General features: G+C 45.9%; 2 protein-coding genes across 4 annotated transcripts in view; both read right to left on the bottom strand.

Annotated features, from left to right (window-relative positions):
* Positions 1-10190, bottom strand: part of LOC138921491 (heparan sulfate glucosamine 3-O-sulfotransferase 4-like) — a 64205-nt gene extending 54015 nt beyond the window's left edge. Inside the window, exons 1-2 of one of the 3 annotated variants that reach the window (XM_070255653.1) lie at positions 9552-10190; positions 2506-2778 (exon numbers count right to left, since the gene is read on the bottom strand). The gene's annotated coding sequence lies outside the window, so the exon portion shown is untranslated. Of the gene's footprint in view, positions 1-2505; positions 2779-2883; positions 7483-9551 lie in introns of those variants that run through there. The other 2 variants (XM_070255654.1, XM_070255652.1) reach the window with 2 other exon arrangements.
* The window catches only part of LOC138921490 (ral guanine nucleotide dissociation stimulator-like), a 265069-nt gene that overhangs the window by 224538 nt on the left and 25205 nt on the right, over positions 1-15326 (bottom strand). The window contains exons 5-6 of the mRNA XM_070255648.1: positions 12225-12319; positions 11876-12081 (exon numbers count right to left, since the gene is read on the bottom strand). The gene's annotated coding sequence lies outside the window, so the exon portion shown is untranslated. The remainder of the gene's footprint in view (positions 1-11875; positions 12082-12224; positions 12320-15326) is intronic.

The following is a 15326-nucleotide window of genomic DNA, read 5'->3' as shown; positions in this document are numbered from 1 at the left end:
GCAAAGACAGTGAGACCTCTGGACTGCAGAGCAGGAGAATGTGGAAGCGAGGATTCAGGAGTTGGGACGTCTAAAGCCGGAAAGAAGAGCCACTCTATTGAGGACAGAGAATTAGAGGGCACTTCCCCGTATCTGTCACAGAATGAACAGTTTCCTCCTGAAAGTTACTTCAGAAAAAAAATGAGGCAGTTTTTTCAGTGGATTAATTCCAAGAAAAAAAATCACAGGGCAGGAAAGTCCCCAGCAAAAACCCAAGTTCACGTCAACCTTTGCACCGCTCCGAGACCCAGCTCAAAGTGCAGCTCTCGTGAGCTGTGGGCCTCCTGAAGCTCATGAGCTCATGGCAGCCATCGGGAAGATCCTAGAGGAGAAACTGGCATGGAGATACGAACCTGAGGCTGCAGAGTTAAGTCAGCAGAAGGGGGAACTGCAGGCCCAGGTAGAGCCTGACGAGGGGCATCCCTCCAACTACGGGGCTCTCTGACCCACAGCCAGGGGAATGGGCAAGGACCACATCCTGCAGCCAAGATGCTGTCCCTCCTGACAAGAGTTTTCGTACAAGGGTTAGACAGAAAAGAGACAGGATCAGACAGCCCTGGAAAGTTGTGGCCTTCAAGGACCAGCATTTATGCCAGAGTCAACCCCCTTCCCCACCCTACAGGGAGTCTGTGCCCCATCCAAGACCCACCTGCATGCATGATGTATGCCACGTCCCTCCGGCCACCCTCACCTCTAATGAAAGCACTGTGTTCAGAGATCTGACTCTTCTATTCAAACAGGAAATGCTTCTCCAACACTTCCAGGGAGGAAAAATGTCCCCAAAGAAATCATTCAGTCCTTGTTGAGAAAGCATTGCAGTTTTCACGAGAACACATCCTCTGATGAGAACCATGGTTAGCACAACCAAGGATACTGATCGTCCTCAATAAATGTTTCTGCTAAGAGAGAGTAGTGTTCTCTGTGTGGTGCTTTGGGGGAGTGGGTTTGGGGTTCGCAGTGCTTATGCTCAGGGAAAGGAAGGAGGGAAGTCAGCTCTGACTGATTTCCTCTTTTGGTTTCTGCAAGACGACCAGTCCCTTGTAGGGGGCCTGACAGTGGCTTTCTCAGTTTTATCTTGGGTCCTGTATTTGACCTTACTCAGATGTCCTGTACTGAAAACATTTTACTTTTTCATAAAAAGTACAAAAAGTTTACTCTAAAAACTTCCGGGCCTTTTCAAAATGAGAAAAACCCTTCAAGTCCAGAACTTGGCTCAACTTGTCTTTCCATCTGCTCCCTCACTATCCTGAACTATACACAGCTGCAGGGTGGGATGCGTTCCTCTGGAGGGATACAGCCAGAATTTCCCCTTGTTGCCTCAGAAAGTTTTGGAATTGGAAGTGTGGGGGTGTTTAGGCCCTGAGGTGAGTGGCAGGGGGAAATGTTGCTCTTGGATCTCTTGGTGAGGAATGAATGTCACCTGCTCCTAAGAGCCTTTCTCTCCCTCAGGAAGTCTGGGTGGTGGGCCATGTCCCCACGCCTCAGCTGACCCTAACGAAAATGGGGAGCAGTCCACCCTTCCCCTTCCTCTACCCTTCCTGGAGCAGAAGGGAGGAGAGAACTCGCAGCTCTGAAAAGGACCAGATAGGAATATTTTCCTGAAAACGGTAACTTACCTTCATTTAGAAAAAGTTGCTGATTCCTGAGTATCTCACAGGTGAGCAGTCAGTGCAGGTGTGTGTATGGGTGGGTTTTGCAATTGTGGACACTGGAGTGGCCAGGGCAGGGTCCAGGAACTGGGTGGGTCCCGCCGAAGAATCTGTTATATGTGGGGTGGTAATCTGTCTGGAAGGCACATTCTGAGCTCAACAATGAGGTCTCCCTGCATGTGAGGACACCTCAAGGAATGGGAGGAGCCGCTCCCGAGGGAAACTTCCTCAGGATGCCCAGCTTGGTAGAATTATTGCAAGACCAAGAGATCACCTGGCTATCATTTGTAGGAATGGTCATCGGGCAGCCACCCAGAATTTGGGGCAAAAGGAGACAACAAGTAGGGAAAAAGGAATGGTGGAGTGAGTGGAAAAGGAAGGAAAAAATGAGGAGGGGAAGAATGACCTTATCATCACTCCTCATGATCCCTGAGGGTCACTTCGAGCTCAAAATGTCCCTTCCAGACAGATTAACACCCCACATCCTGGCCATCCACTCCACCCAGCACTACCTTACCTAGGCCTCACCTCCTGGAGACTAATCAGGGCTGGGGGGAGCACAATGATACCACTGCAGCTAAGAGAACTTGGGATAGTCTTCGAGATTGAAGACAGTATCTCCAGGAATGTTGTCAAGGAGGTTGTCCTCTCATTTGGTGCCTGCCTTCCCAGCCATGCTACATCTTACACCAAGGTTACAGTAATTTAGGGGTGGGTTAGTTACTATATAACAAATACCCCAAAAGTTAGTGGCTTAAAAAACCAAGTATTTATTAATTCATAGTTTCTGTTGGTGAGGAATGTAGGCAAGGCCTACCTGGGTTCTCTGCTCCAAGGTCTCTCACAAGGCTGCAATTAAGGTGTCAGCTGGGGCTGGGGTCTCAGCTGAAGGCTTGCCTGGGGAAATACACACTTCTTCACTCACTTCTATAGCTGCTGGCTGGATGCAGTTCCTCAAGGCCTGTTGGACTGAGAGCCTCAATTCCTGGATGGCTGTTGGCTGGAGTTGGCCGGAGGCAACCTTCAGTTCCTTGTCATGTAGGCCTCTCCAACATGGCAGCTTGCTTCATCAAAGCCAGGAGAGAGTCTGCTAGCAAGACACAAGTCACAATCTTGTAAACTAATGGGGGAAATGATATCCCATCACCTTTCCCTTATTCTCTTAGTCAGAAGCAAATCACGAGGTCCAGCTTACACTCAAGGGGAGCAGTTTATACAAGGGTGTGACTAGCAAAAGAAGGGATCTTTGGAACCTTCTTAGAACTCTTCCTAACACAAGGGTTTCTTCTTGGACATCCCACTGAGTTCACTGAAGCAAAAGTGACCAAAGGGACCAAGTGGATCCTTGTGCTCACCCATATCCACGTCATCAAAGTTAAAGCTGTTTAATGGCTAAGCGGAGTAACGTCTGGTAAGAAAAAGATCAAAGAGATTGAAGCATCCAAAGAAGGAGGGAAAGGTGGCATGGAGGTAAAGGTGGTGTGGGGTCATCATGAATGGTAAAGTGAAAGGAGCCCTTAGAACCACCTGCCTCACCACTGCCAGTATTCAGACTTAGAGGGGAGGAAAAATTAGGTGCAAGACGGCTCATCCTCGCTGCGCCACCGTATCTCCACTCTGCTCTAGCTCCCCGACTATAGGCCTAAAGAAGCAACCTTCAGTTCCCATAGAGATAGCCAGGCTTACAGAGGAAGCAAACCCTACAGCTTGCAAGGTTTAACTTCTGCTCTTATTGATATATTTAATATAGCACATCCAGCATTTCAAATTTGCTTCTCACAGCTTGAACATCAGAGAGAATGAATCACACAATCGATGGCAAAGCCAGTACTAGGGAATTCAGCATGTAGCTCCCATTCTGGGATGTTTTCCATGAACCCATTGCCAAAGAGCTTCTAACCAAGGGAGAGGTGGTGGCTCAAAAGGGCTGACTTACTGGCTGGGGTCACAAAACAAGTCATACCTGGTGCCCAGATATTTGCTTCTATTCAGAGAAACACTGGATGAGGCAACGAGACAGAATTTGCACACTCAGCACATCTAGGCAGTGAACTGTCCAAATGAGGTGACAGTACCACCCAGGAGTGATCCCACACTCTTGTTCTGCTTCTAGTACTGTTTTCCTTTTTCCCAGATTCCAGTTCCTATGGGAAAGCAGGACTCTTACCAAAAGAAGGAAAACGTATTAGCTGAACAGTGACTGGAGAGATGAGGATGAATTTCTCTAGAAACGGATTTCATGGGCTTGCTGCTTATACCCAGGGATCAGTGCTGTGCAGCTTGGGGGGCGCGGGGGTCTCATTTACATGATATTCTGTGGCGCCTGAAGAATTTTCAGTGACATAGAATGGGATGGGAATGGGTTACCTGAATTTTTATACCCTCAAGCCCACACTCCAAACCTAATGTCAGGGCGAATAAAATGCATGAATTGACTGGTACCTTGATGTGGCTTGGGTATGGGAACCCCAGATCCCAGCTTCAGGCACTGTGAATTTCTCTGGTACCAGGTGCTGCCTAAGGGAATCAGCTTTCTTGAGGCAGCCTTCACATGGATTAACACTCAGAACTGTGCCCTAATCTGCAGCCACAATGAAGGGGCCCAGGCTATGAGAAGGGGCTCTTCTCTCTCTCTCTTTTTTTTTTTAAAGATTGGCACCTGAGCTAACAACTGTTGCCAATCTTCTTCGTCTTTTTTTCTGTTTTTTCTCCCCAAATCCCCTCAGTACATAGTTGTATATTTCAGTTGTGGGTCCCTCTAGTTGTGGCATGTGGGACGCCTCCTCAACGTGGCCTGATAAGCGGTGCCATGTCCACACCCAGGATCCAAACAAGTGAAACCCTGGGCCGCCAATGCGGAGTGTGTGAACTTAACCTCTTGGCCATGGGGCTGGCCCCGGGGCTCCTCTTGAGGCCTTTCCTCTGGAACTTCCATTGGCCCTGGATCAGAGCCTAAATTAGGCTATTTTCCTGGGGTCAGAAGGACACGTTTGGTCTTCCTTAGGGAGGCCAAGTGGAAGCTCAGAGATTTGTGGAGGCTGCCTCCCTATCTCTCCCAGGAGACTCGGCGTCTGTTCCTTCCTTCTATGGGGGCCCGGAGGTAGAGAAGGAACTGAGTATTATGCAAGTTTAGCAATGCTTCACTGTGGGAGGGGGTTGGGCTGACAAGAGTAGGTAATTTTCCTTTGCAGGGATTCTTGCCCAGCTTGAGGCAACCTTCATTTGAAACAGGATAATGCTGTTTCTACCCTCCACCTGAGGGGACTCCAGAAGGAATAAAAGTTACCTTTCCTCATTTGTCTTACAGGAAGTTCTGGGCTTCTGGGTTCAGGAGTTATTAATGGCTTTCATGTTTCCTGAACCCAAGCAGAAGTTGTGAGATACCTGTTGTACAGTCCTGTCCAGACCCTCATGTGGGAGGAGACTTTAGCTGGCTGCTCCAAGGAGAGAGGAGATAGGGGTTGACACAAGTGCTGGGGTGAGAGAAGGAGAGTTGCCTAAAGGTAGCAGTGGCTCCAAGACCCTGAGAATCAGGATGCAGAGACGAGTTCCTTAGGTGGGCGGGTTCTGTGTGGAAGTCCTCTAGGAGACAGCACAATGTTTTAAGTGATGAAGTGATGATGCTGAGATGACTAATCATCAAGCCCCATCATCTTGAGAGCTGTCGCAAGCCACGGCATTGCTCACGCTTAGCACAGAGGCTGTGCAGCCACTGGCCTTTCAATGGGCCTGAAGGGCTTGGGCAATGAAAATCTCAGGGGCAACCAAGATGGACTCAAGATCACAGGCTCTTACCTACATATTTGATGGTGAATACTTAACTAAATAGGCAAAAAGCTCCCATTAATGACTACTATTGTATATCTTCCTACCCTTTAAAATGGGGTCTTTGAGCCAGATTTAATTTAATTTAGAAAAATTAAGTACTGCTTATTGTACTTCAATGTTGTGAAACAAATTTATGCTTTTTATGTACGTTATCCCATTTAAACTTTACAATGCTTTGAAGTAGGTTTCTTTACCCTCTTTTATAGAAGGGCATGACCTGAAGGACAGAGAAGGTAATATATATTCAGAGTGCTAGCACAGAAGAGGGAGCCAGGGATGGAGAGACCCCTTACGCTGTGAGGGATTCTTTGGATGTAAATGATGGCAAGTACAATTCAACTGACTTTAAAAACAGGATCTGTTGACTCAGGCACCTGAAAAACTTCTGGGAGTAAGGCTGCCCTCAGGCAGGAGGATTCATTTTGGGGCTCAGCTGATGTCATCAAGTTTCAGTTTCTATCCATTTCTCTGCTCTAGATTCTGGACTGGCTACCTTGTAAGTCTGTCTGGCAAGTTCGTAGCTACATCTTCCAAACTAAAAGCGCAGCTAAAAATGGGTTGTTTCTCCCACTAGTCCCTTCAAAAGTCCCACTGTGCCTTATTGTCTCCAGTTGGGTCACATGCCCATCCGTGACCAATCACTGTTGCCAAAAGCATGGACCAATCTTTTTGGCCAAGCCTGACTTCAATGCCCTCCTTTAAAGTAAGAGCGTTAGTGATAAACAACTCCACTTGACATGGACTGAAACTGACAACGGGGTTAGATCCCCAGAGGGCAAAAGAAGGACTATTTTTAGAAGGTGAGTGAATGCTGAGTGTCAAAATAAAAACAAAAACAAAACGGATGTCTACTTCAGCCCTCTCTCTCACCACCCCATTTCTGCCTTCTTGTCCAGAGTCATGCCATGGACTGAAGGTTAGAGTTAGAGGAAATGCCAATTCTGTGGAGGACAGGAAAGGAACTCAAAGTGGAAGGAATCAATCGGAGGCCCCAACATCCATGTGGATAGACCATCCAATGATCTGATCTCTCACTGTCTGCTCCTTCTCATCTTAGAGTCCTTTACCTTCATTCCAGTTCAGTTATGGCCATATCCTAGAACTTATCACCAGCAACACTTGTGTGTTCTGAAAAAATACAGTCTGACATTCCACCCTTTATCCTCTCAGCTTATGCCCTCAGCATGCTAATTCCTCAACCTATTCAGGAACTACAAGGCACTCTATACTTTCCCCTGCTCACCTGACAACATTTGTCTTCATTTCCTCCCTCTCCAAGGAAAACTTCATGGGGCATCACTTAATCCTAAACCTAAATATACTGCTCTGCTCTAAACAGCCTACCCCCTTCTTTCATTCGTCCTGTCTAGCAAAATCCAACTCTGCCTTTTTTAGAACTGCCTTCAAATAAGGGCCTGCTTCCTCTTGGATAAAATCACACAAGTGTGTTTGTGCCCCATAAACTTCTGTTCTACATCTGTTGCTCAGCTCCACCACTGCCTCAGAATCCAGTCATTCCTCCTGTGTTACCATGTGCCAGACGCTCTTCCAAGCACTTGGGACACCCAGTGGAGGCAACAAACAGAGGCCCTGTCTCGGGGGAGCTTCTGTGATTGTTTTCTCAGTCAACTCACTTGACTAAGTTCTCAAAACAATTCCAGTTTCCTACACCTTGTCCACACTCCTCGCTCATTGATCATATGTGCTGGACCAACAGAGGGAAACAGAGAAGTCATCAGATGGGAACTTTTCTTCATAAAAACTTCAAAACAAAACAAAACCAAAACCAAAATGAGGTCCTCCATCTCATCTTTCCTCCTTCCCTCCCACCATACTGAAAGGTTTCCCTCAATGCTTTCCTTAATCCTCCCAACCTGGGATCTGCCCACCCTTTCCAAGTCACAACACTTTCACATGTGTGGACTATCTGCCTTAATTATCTACTTTTCCAGAGGACCAAGACTACATTTACCTCATCACAGCTGGAAACACCAAGCAGAGCTCAGAATCCTCTGGAGGAATACATTGGCAATGGGAGGGATCTATGGGGAGGTCCTGCCCAGCATGCTCTGGGGAGGGCCACGTCCGGGGGCAGGGCCTGAGAGACTCTGAGAGCCTGTTTGGCTTCTTGAGGGCGACGGCACCAGCAACATGGCCAGACATCTCACCTCAGGCTTCTGGAAGATATGAGTTGAGATTTAATTCAAAGACAGGTTCCGAGGAAGGTTTCTGGATGCCTGAGTGACCTTCCCCACTGCCCAGCCTGAAGGATCCTTTCCTCCATCTGCCATTTCCATTGTGGTGGGCAGGCCCTCACAGCCCCTGAGCCCCCAAACTCTCACTCCAGGCCCAGCCTTAGAAGGTGCTCAGAGGCCTGGCGGCAGGGCTGTGCCTGCCCAACACCACCCCCTTTGACGATGGCACTCTTAGGAACTCCACCAAGGTGAGAATAGTAATAAATAGAGTAACAATATTGACAACTGTTAAGGCTTCACCTTACACTGGCTGCCTGGCCTTGCACAAGTAGCCTGAGTCTCAGATCTCATCTATTATGTGCAGATACTGATGTGTACTGATAGGGTTGGTCCTCGGAACTGGAATGACTGAGTAAAGAGTTTTGAACAGTGTTTACCTAACACTAGAAGTTTAATATGTGCTACCCATTATTATCACTCATTTAAAATGCTAGGCCTCCTCTTTATTATTTTAGAAGTATCAATTTACCACTCATTCATTCTTCCTTCCTTCAGAATGAATTTATTTAGTACCTAACATGTGCCAGACACTATGCCAGGCTCTGGAATACAATGGTAAGCAAAAAGGTAGAGTCTCTGCCTTCATGGATCTTACAGTCTAGAGGGGAGATCAGGCAGAAATTAATCATACAAGATTGTGTAAATGTCCCATGTTACATTCTATGAAGGGTTCATGAGCTGGTTGTCGGTGCCAAGGGAGCTTAAAACATGGGGATTTGGCCTAACCAAGGAGAAGAGGGTCTTCCTCACCCATCCCTCAGGAGCTGATAAGGCTTAAGAGGTAAAAGGTGAGTAGGAGACAACTTGGCAAAGCAGGGAGGGAGAAGTGTTCCACGCAGAGGAATCTGGGTGATGAGAGCAGAGAGAGTGAGGAGGGAGGAATGTGATGCAACAAGAAGAGGGAAAAGCGTGGGAGGCACAGATTAAGCAGAGTTCTCTGGGCCAAATCAACTAGTTAAGTCTTTGGAGCAATGGGGAGCCAGGGGAAATTTTTAAGTTAGGATATATTTATATGTGTAGGGTATTCAGATTTTAGTTGTATTATTTGAGTTTCCAAAAGATTACTGTGAATTAATACTGTGAATTAATGAATTACAGTGATTTAATGTGAAGAATGCTTTGGATGGGGTAAAGAGGATGTGAGAGACCAGTGAGAAGGCCACTGCAGTAATCTACGAGAGAAATGATGTCAGCATGGACCACAATGGTGGTGGCCAAAGTGGAGTAACGTGGACGGATGTGAGTGGCATGACTTCATTAATTCTAATAAGACGGAACATTTTTCCTTTTGTTTCGCTCCAGTGCCCAAGAGGTACAGGTTGGTGCAAGATGTGGGGTCTTTTATAGAGTTGAACAAGTCAGCAGACACGAAACATTTGAAAAGGCTGCTTGAACTGCTGACTAGCCAAAATCAAAGAGGAAGTTGACCTTCAACCCTTTGTTTTATTCCAGCTGCAGAAGTCATTTTCAGTTACTCTCTGACTCAAGTAAACACCACTCCCTGTCACCTTATCCCTTTGAGGGTTGGTTCACTTCTACATTTTCACTGGGACATGATTCTCACCGACAGTAGAAAGTTCGGCACCCAGACCTGCAGATGTGAAGACACTTGCTCCTCTCTCGAACTATTAGTACTTCTGGGAAACACGTCCCAGTGCCAAACTGTCCTGGTCCTGAAATGACCCCGTTATTTGGGGAGGTAGTAAAGGAAATTACATGTTTTAAACCCCTAGCGGCACTCTCTTTGGACATCGAAAGGTGTAAATGATAAAATACTTACTAGACTTAAAGACCAGGGAGTAAACGGGGGGCTGGATGCTGCCCAGACTCTGTGTGTCAGCAAAACATATCTGAGCTCAGCGAAGTAACCCAGGACCAAGTGTTTTCCTCAGTGGAATAGTTAGACAACAGAGGTGGGCAATTTAGGAAAGATAACTTCTTCTGTCCCTGCTTTAGAATTTCTATTACAAACAAAACCCAATCCTTAGCAAGATTTAAGAGCATGGGACAAAGACTGCTAGATGTTGAACTGCTGGGAGTGGAGCCCACGTTTTATTTGTCTTTGTATCCAAGCACATCCGCAGTGCTTGCCACGAGGCAGATACTCAGTGAATGTTGGGTGGATCAAGGATTCCTCTGTGTTTTCATGGGGTATTTATATGGTATGGGAATTCAGTCATTTTTTGCCTCACTAGGTACAGATGGATGCTTCTGTTCTCCATGTTTACTTTGAACACCATTTAGCTACAGGGATGTTCTAAAATGAAATAATAAGGAAACCAGCTTTAATACGATTTTATATATACAGACAGATACACTTTCTGACCACGTGCAGATATGAATGCTCTCCCTGGAAGATGCTTTTGTAACCTAAATTGCACTAGAATGAGGTTAGAGATGGGGAAGAAAGGGAAAGTAAGGTAAAACTCACAGCTTAATTTCTAGACAGGATTGCTGCTTTAAAAATGAATTTCAGGGGCTGGCCCCGTGGCCGAGTGGTTAAGTTCGCGCGCTCCACTGCAGGCGGCCCAGTGTTTCGTCGGTTCGAATCCTGGGCGCGGACATGGCACTGCTCGTCAGACCACGCTGAGGCAGCGTCCCACATGCCACAACTAGAGGAACCCACAACGAAGAATACACAACTATGTGCCGGGGGGCTTTGGGGAGAAAAAGGAAAAAATAAAATCTTTAAAAAAAAAAATGAATTTCAGGTGCTTCTTGGCATACTTGGCCCAAGCACTGGAGATTTAACAGTGATTTGTGATTTGGTGTGACCCAGAACATGGCCCAATGGTCCTCTATCCTTTGAAGCAGTTAGTCTCTTCTCTTGATTGCTGTTCTGGACTTTCTCACCATCACTCCCCATCAGGGCCCCATTCCTTCTGCTCTGTCCTAGTGGAACAGTCCCTTGACCTTCATTCTCCCACTACTCTAGTCTCGACTTCTCCTTGTTGATAGATTACTCTATTATTGCTTCTCAAATTGTGGTTCCCAGACCAGCAGCATTAGCATTGCCTGGGAACTTGTTAGAAATGCAGATTCTCGGGCCTCACTCTGGACCTACTCAAGAAGAAACTTTGATGTGGGGCCCGGCAATTTTAACAAGCAAGGTAATCTCCAAGGTGAGAACCACTGCTGTACGCAAAGCTCAGTTCTGAGCATATCACCCCTTTGCCCAATACCCTTTATTGCTTCCCTGCCGACAACCACATGAGTGTGTGTGTGTGTGCATGTCTGTGCGCGCCCTTCTATCCAAGGCCTTCTGCAATCAAGCACCAGCTCAGGTGTCCCCACGCAGGGAGGTGTGTTCCACAGTCATCCTAATGGGTTACCTGATCTTCCCTCTGCTCTCCTGCCGCCTCTCTCTGTTAATGTTGGGTCCTCTGCTATAAATACCCACCTCCTCCCTCTCCTTGTAGAAACCTTACTCATTCTTTAAGGCTCACTTAAAAATTAATATTTATCTAAGGAATCCATACCTGTGCCTTTAAAACCAAATAGTACTGAAGGCTTTATAAAGAACCACGGCAGGCCCTCCCCCACCTCACAACCCCAATCCTTCCTATGCCCCTAGTTCCATTCGCCATGGAAACCACTTGAGCCATTTCTATCATAGTTGTTCTGGTGTTTACCTCTATTTATATAACTAATATGCAAATACTTGTATTTAAAAGTAATTTTAAAATATTAGACACTAACTTCTTGCCATGGTAGATAAAACTTGAGTAGGTAAAATTGCAGGTGGATGAAATTTGGTCGACACCCCATTCCCCTCTTCACTCTTCTCAATCTGTCCTCACTTAAATCTTTATTCATGCAAAGTTCATCTTGGCATGGAAGGTGACCCCTTTCCTGGAACGTGTTCAGAGACTGCTCCTTCCCGGCTCCCACAGAGCTGTGTATCTCTCTTAGTGCACTGTCCCCCTTGCCCTTACACGTTTGTATGCATGTGTCTCCCATTCCCACCAGCTTGTAAGAGCCAGGAAAGTCTAATCCGTCTTTTACTTTCTCTGAATCCTCCCAGGGCAAAGCACAGGGCCTAGGATATAGTACACACTGAGCAAATGTGGCCAATTTAACCGTAAAGTAAAATATCTGCCTGACCTTTGAAGCTTGCTGGTGTGACAGCAGTACTTGGAATGAGTCTTCCCGTTCCAATGTGGTTTTCCAACATTATTGTGGAGAATAGTAAACTGGAGTCAGGAGACTTGAGCCACACCACCTTCTTGGTGACTTCTTTTAAGACCTTAGGGAAGGCGCTTAATGGTTTTGCTTCCGTTTTTTCATCTATAAAGTGGCAACAATAATATCTATGGACAGAGTTGTAGGGAGGACCAAATACAACAGCACAGGTTATCAGGTATAAGGCATTACATTGATTCCTTATGTTTAAAACAAAAAGGCAAACCATTTTATGGTAGCACATAGGGCTATAATGAACATTAAAACCAACCTTTAAATAGAAAACTTTATTTTTAGATGATCCAGGGGGTCTTTCTTCCAAGATCAGCCTAAGATTTTTTCGGAGGAAACTGTATTCTCATTGTCCTGAAATTTGAAGCAAGAAAATTCAATCATTTAAGACCATTTGCCTATTCTGACTTGTTGATGAGAAATCACCACTACTGCCACCCTTTTAGCCTCTGAAGGGATTGTAAGCTTTGTCTTGATTTGATGGCTCAAAAATAAAATCTACCAAAGGCACATTTTCTAAGCCTTGTCTGGCTCTACCCATTAGAAAAGTGTGAGCTACTGTTCTATCAAAAGTAATTATATTTTAAATCTACAACCAAGTCTCAATTACCAAGGTTAATGGGACTACATACATACATAATTCTCTCTTACATTTATACAGCGCTTTTAACTTCTTCAAAGCACTTTTCACTGTACTGCATATATAAAACAGATGCATTTTTTTGAATCCACAAATAAGGTAAAAAATAAATCTTAAGATCAATAATTTCAACTTTGTACCTGTCAAAAGCTATTAGAACTTGCAAAATTGTCTAATAGGACTTTCATTGCCCTACTCTCCTCTCGACCCCTCTCAACTAAGGCCAGAAAAGACCGAAAGATCTGGAGGAATCTCCAGAGGAGAGGAAGCCAGAGAAGGAAGGAAGCCAAGGACCTGGGCCATCCACAGCCTGGATCATTAGCTCCAGCGTAATTGAGAATAACTGACTGTATGTGTGACTATGGCCAGAAAATCCAGAAAGAGATGAAAAGGCAAAGAAAATGATGTGTGAGTAACAGTATTTACAGGGTCTGTCTTTGTCATTCTCTCAACAAGCATTATTGAGTGCCTACTGTAATGACAGTTGCTTTCAACAAAGAGGATAGACATAGCAATGAACAACCCAGGCAAGACTGCTATTTTCATAGTGATGACCTTCCTGAATGGTACAGACAGACAACAAACACAAAGACACACAACTTCACATAAACAAGATAACTTCAGGTGGCACTAAGCTCTGTGGAGTCCATAAACACAGGAATGTGATAGAGCCTTGGGGAGGGGATGCTGTTGTAGATAAGGTAGCCAGGGAAGGCCTCAGGGTATCTGAGCTGCAATCTGCGAGAAGAGCCCACCCTGTGCAGGTCTGCAAACCAGAGGATGGAATGAGTGAACTCGCCAAGTATGCTAGAGGGAGAGGGGTCCAGGCCAGTTTCAAGGGGTTCCAGGAAAGTCACTGTTCTGTGGTTATTCACTTTGTGTCCTTTTGGGGATATTACTAAAACCTCTCCAGGACCCCGGATTTACTGCCTCTACAATGCGGGTTGCTAACACTGATCATCACCTGGACAGGGGAGCGCTGAGAAATAATGGGTAAACAATTGTGAGGAGCCACATAAATGCTAAATAATGCTCACGGTAATAAGCTTTTATTAAAGTCAGCACCTTGATAGGCAGCTCACAATCGGATACCTTGGCAAATGTGTAAATTGACGTGGCTGCTCCCTGTGCACACCAGCACCATCCTTTAAAACAGAAAAATTAAATGAGCCTATGGTCATGATATTCGAAGTAGTTAGTGATCAAACAACTGTCTGGAGAGAAAGCTGGTGTGTGAAGTGTACAATGGGAGCAGGAAGATAACGGCACATCACAGCCCAGCTCACACAGAGGATAACTCATGAATTGACTGGATGCTTGCTGGTGCACACACCATCCGCTCCAGGGTGGTACTCTAACCCCGTCAGGACTAGGTGCTGCCACCAAAAGCCCCAGCAGACAGGAAGGGGAGTGAGAAGGAGCCAGAACAGAAGCATCTCTGGCAGCAGCCCTCTCTGGCCCTCTTGGCCTTGGAAAGCCACCCCTGGGGGAGGAATGAGCAGCCAGCACCAAGGGCCCTACCTTGGAAGGGCACCAAGGAAGTGGTGGGGGGGTGAGGGAGGAGGGATGAGCATTGCATTTCTCCCTACGAGAATGAACTATCCCAACGCCAGGAGAGACTTCAGTTGTCGTTATAACTGAGCCTCCCCACACAGAGATATGAGTCCACCCCTTAGAAGCAAATCTTCCTCCCCCAAAACCTCCCCCCAAAATATAACATTAACATCACAAAAAATGAATTCTTTTTTGTGGGTCCTACCATCTCTTTGATATAAATACACAAGTGCCTAAACATTCTTTCCCATCTCCCATCCCACATCGGCAATCAGATTGTGACACACACACACAAGCACATGCTCACACAAATACCACACACACCCAATTCCTTTGTTAAGCCCTGGCTCAGCTATTATAAGGTACCTGTGGAGTGTAGGTCACATAGCAGAAAAGTTTAAATTACTGTTGCTTCTACTCTGAAAAGCAGACAGGAAGAAAAGACAATAAAAAAGAAAACACTTATTTTAAGGCTGATACTAAACACTCTACTCCACGTTGACTGAGGTCACTTTCCCACTGTGGGATGGGGAGAATCGAGATGATCTCTGAGGTGCTATGAACCCACAGTGCAGACTTCACGTTTTGAGGCTTGACTAGAAACGACGGGGACGTGAAAAAGAACACGGCGAGATAATCCTAGTCTTCAGGAAATTATGGTTTAAACTGGGCTGGAGAAAGACCAAGATCCTCAAAAAGATCTAATTGATTTTAACCAAATGGAGTAATTTTAAAATGTTAAATACACTGGGATATCATATTTAAAGTATTCTGGGAGAGCACGCCGCATGGGACGTGGTAAGCGCTGAATTTCCTGCTGCTAAGGGAGGCATTCCTATCTGCCAGTGTCTCATGCTGCTCAGACCTGAACCATTCATTTAGGTAGACCATTTGTCCAAGTGCGTCATTTCCCAAAATAGCCAATGGAGGAATCCAGGGAGAACTGTCCTGAGGAGATGTGGTCATCCTCAAGGCCAAATCAGTCTAGACTAAAATGGTTCTTAGCAAGACTGCCCAAAGGGCTTCTAGACTTTGTTTGGTAAGTGTTGTTAATGCCTTGGTAACAATGGACTGTTGATAAGGTGGGAGATAATGTCAGAAGGAAGGAAGGTACCCGCTCACATCTTTTGCTTTTAACTTAAGCTAACCCATAAAATCCATTATCAA

The sequence above is a fragment of the Equus caballus genome, chromosome 30, assembly GCF_041296265.1.
Source record: "Equus caballus isolate H_3958 breed thoroughbred chromosome 30, TB-T2T, whole genome shotgun sequence".
Classification (NCBI taxonomy): domain Eukaryota; kingdom Metazoa; phylum Chordata; class Mammalia; order Perissodactyla; family Equidae; genus Equus; species Equus caballus.
This window is presented reverse-complemented; position numbering and strand designations above follow the sequence as displayed.